Source organism: Manis pentadactyla, chromosome 6, assembly GCF_030020395.1.
Source record: "Manis pentadactyla isolate mManPen7 chromosome 6, mManPen7.hap1, whole genome shotgun sequence".
NCBI classification, from domain to species: domain Eukaryota; kingdom Metazoa; phylum Chordata; class Mammalia; order Pholidota; family Manidae; genus Manis; species Manis pentadactyla.
Window position 1 is genome coordinate 95,973,093 of NC_080024.1, and position 4,008 is coordinate 95,977,100.

Below are 4,008 nucleotides of genomic sequence, written 5' to 3' on the forward strand. Positions count from 1 at the left end.
ACAAGAAAGGAAGTCCTTCCAGCCGTCACTCGTCCCAGTTCTGCAGACTATTCCTATCACCATGAAAAGGCAAAGCTACAGGCAGACAAAGATCACAGAGACAACACCAGAGAAGGAGACAGACCTAACCAGTCTTCCTGACAAAGAATTCAAAATAAGAATCATAAATATGCTGACAGAGATGCAGAGAAATACGCAAGAAAAATGGGATGAAGTCCGGAAAGAGATCACAGATGCCAGAAAGGAGATCGCAGAAATGAAACAAACTCTGGAAGGGTTTATAAGCAGAATGGATAGAATGCAAGAGGCCATTGATGGAATTGAAATCAGAGAACAGGAACGCATGGAAGCTGACATAGAGAGAGACAAAAGGATCTCCAGGAATGAAACAATATTAAGAGAACTGTGTGACCAATCTAAAAGGAGCAATATCCGTATTATAGGGGTCCCAGAAGAAGAAGAGAGAGGCAAAGAGATGGAAAGTATCTTAGAAGAAATAATTGCTGAAAACTTCCCCACACTGGGGGAGGAAGTAATCAAACAGACCACGGAAATACACAGAACCCCCAACAGAAAGGATCCAAGAAGGGCAACACCAAGACACATAATAATTAAAATGGCAAAGATCAAGGACAAGGAAAGAGTGTTAAAGGCAGCTAGAGAGAAAAAGGTCACCTATAAAGGGAAACCCATCAGGCTAACGTCAGATTTCTCAACAGAAACCCTACAGGCCAGAAGAGAATGGCATGATATATTTAATACAATGAAACAGAAGGGCCTTGAACCAAGGATACTGTATCCAGCACGACTATCATTCAAATATGACGGTGGGATTAAACAATTCCCAGACAAACAAAAGCTGAGGGAATTTGCTTTCCACAAACCACCTCTACAGAACATCTTACAGGGGCTGCTCTAGATGGGAGCACTCCTAGAAGGAGCACAGCACAAAACACCCAACATATGAAGAATCGAGGAGGAGGAACAAGAAGGGAGAGAAGAAAAGAATCTCCAGACAGTGTATATAACAGCTCAATAAGCGAGCTAAGTTAGGCAGTAAGATACTAAAGAGGCTAACCTTGAACCTTTGGTAACCACGAATTTAAAGCCTGCAATGGCAATAAGTACATATCTTTCAATAGCCACCCTAAATGTTAATGGGTTGAATGCACCAATCAAAAGACACAGAGTAACAGAATGGATAAAAAAGCAAGACCCATCTATATGCTGCTTACAAGAAACTCACCTCAAACCCAAAGACACGTACAGACTAAAAGTCAAGGGATGGAAAAACATATTTCAAGCAAACAACAGTGAGAAGAAAGCAGGGGTTGCAGTACTAATATCAGACAAAATAGACTTCAAAACAAAGAAAGTAACAAGAGATAAAGAAGGACACTACATAATGATAAAGGGCTCAGTCAAACAAGAGGATATAACCATTCTAAATATATATGCACCCAACACAGGAGCACCAGCATATGTGAAACAAATACTAACAGAACTAAAGGGGGATATAGACTGCAATGCATTCATTCTAGGAGACTTCAACACACCACTCACCCCAAAGGATAGATCCACTGGGCAGAAAATAAGTAAGGACACGGAAGCACTGAACAACACAGTAGAGCAGATGGACCTAATAGACATCTATAGAACTCTACATCCAAAAGCAGCGGGATATACATTCTTCTCAAGTGCACATGGAACATTCTCCAGAATAGACCACATACTAGGCCACAAAAAGAGCCTCAGAAAATTCCAAAAGATTGAAATCCTACCAACCAACTTTTCAGACCACAAAGGCATAAAACTAGAAATAAACTGTACAAAGAAAGCAAAGAGGCTCACGAACACATGGAGGCTTAACAACATGCTCCTAAATAATCAATGGATCAATGACCAAATCAAAATGGAGATCCAGCAATATATGGAAACAAATGACAACAACAACACTAAGCCCCAACTTCTGTGGGACACAGCAAAAGCAGTCTTAAGAGGAAAGTATATAGCAATCCAAGCATATTTAAAAAAGGAAGAGCAATCCCAAATGAATGGTCTAATGTCACAATTATCGAAATTGGAAAAAGAAGAACAGATGAGGCCTAAGGTCAGCAGAAGGAGGGACATAATAAAGATCAGAGAAGAAATAAATAAAATTGAGAAGAATAAAACAATAGCAAAAATCAATGAAACCAAGAGCTGGTTCTTCGAGAAAATAAACAAAATAGATAAGCCTCTAGCCAGACTTATTAAGAAGAAAAGAGAGTCAACACAAATCAACAGTATTAGAAACGAGAAAGGAAAAATCACGACGGACCCCACGGAAATGCAAAGAATTATTGGAGACTACTATGAAAACCTATATGCTAACAAGCTGGGAAACCTAGGAGAAATGGACAACTTCCTAGAAAAATATAACCTTCCAAGATTGACCCAGGAAGAAACAGAAAATCTAAACAGACCAATTACCAGCAATGAAATTGAAGAGGTAATCAAAAAACTACCAAAGAACAAAACCCCCGGGCCAGATGGATTTACCTCGGAATTTTATCAGACATACAGGGAAGACATAATACCCATTCTCCTTAAAGTCTTCCAAAAAATAGAGGAGGAGGGGATACTCCCAAACTCATTCTATGAAGCTAACATCACCCTAATACCAAAACCAGGCAAAGATCCCACCAAAAAAGAAAACTACAGACCAATATCCCTGATGAACGTAGATGCAAAAATACTCAACAAAATATTAGCAAACCGAATTCAAAAATACATCAAAAGGATCATACACCATGACCAAGTGGGATTCATCCCAGGGATGCAAGGATGGTACAACATTCGAAAGTCCATCAACATCATCCACCACATCAACAAAAAGAAAGACAAAAACCACATGATCATCTCAATAGATGCTGAAAAAGCATTTGACAAAGTTCAACATCCATTCATGTTAAAAACTCTCAGCAAAATGGGAATAGAGGGCAAGTACCTCAACATAATAAAGGCCATCTATGATAAACCCACAGCCAACATTATATTGAACAGCGAGAAGCTGAAAGCATTTCCTCTGAGATCGGGAACTAGACAGGGATGCCCACTCTCTCCACTGTTATTTAACATAGTACTGGAGGTCCTAGCCACGGCAATCAGACAAAATAAAGAAATACAAGGAATCCAGATTGGTAAAGAAGAAGTTAAACTGTCACTATTTGCAGATGACATGATACTGTACATAAAAAACCCTAAAGACTCCACCCCAAAACTACTAGAACTGATATCGGAATACAGCAAAGTTGCAGGATACAAAATCAACACACAGAAATCTGTGGCTTTCCTATATACTAACAATGAACCAACAGAGAGAGAAATCAGGAAAACAACTCCATTCACAATTGCATCAAAAAAAATAAAATACCTAGGAATAAACCTAACCAAAGAAGTGAAAGACTTATACTCTGAAAACTACAAGTCACTCTTAAGAGAAATTAAAGGGGACACTAACAGATGGAAACTCATCCCATGCTCGTGGCTAGGAAGAATTAATATCGTCAAAATGGCCATCCTGCCCAAAGCAATATACAGATTTGATGCAATCCCTATGAAACTACCAGCAACATTCTTCAATGAACTGGAACAAATAATTCAAAAATTCATATGGAAACACCAAAGACCCCGAATAGCCAAAGCAATCCTGAGAAAGAAGAATAAAGTAGGGGGGATCTCACTCCCCAACTTCAAGCTCTACTATAAAGCCATAGTAATCAAGACAATTTGGTACTGGCACAAGAGCAGAGCCACAGACCAATGGAACAGACTAGAGAATCCAGACATTAACCCAGACATATATGGTCAATTAATATTTGATAAAGGAGCCATGGACATACAATGGCGAAATGACAGTCTCTTCAACAGGTGGTGCTGGCAAAACTGGACAGCTACATGTAGGAGAATGAAACTGGACCATTGTCTGACCCCATATACAAAAGTAAACTCAAAATGGATCAAAGA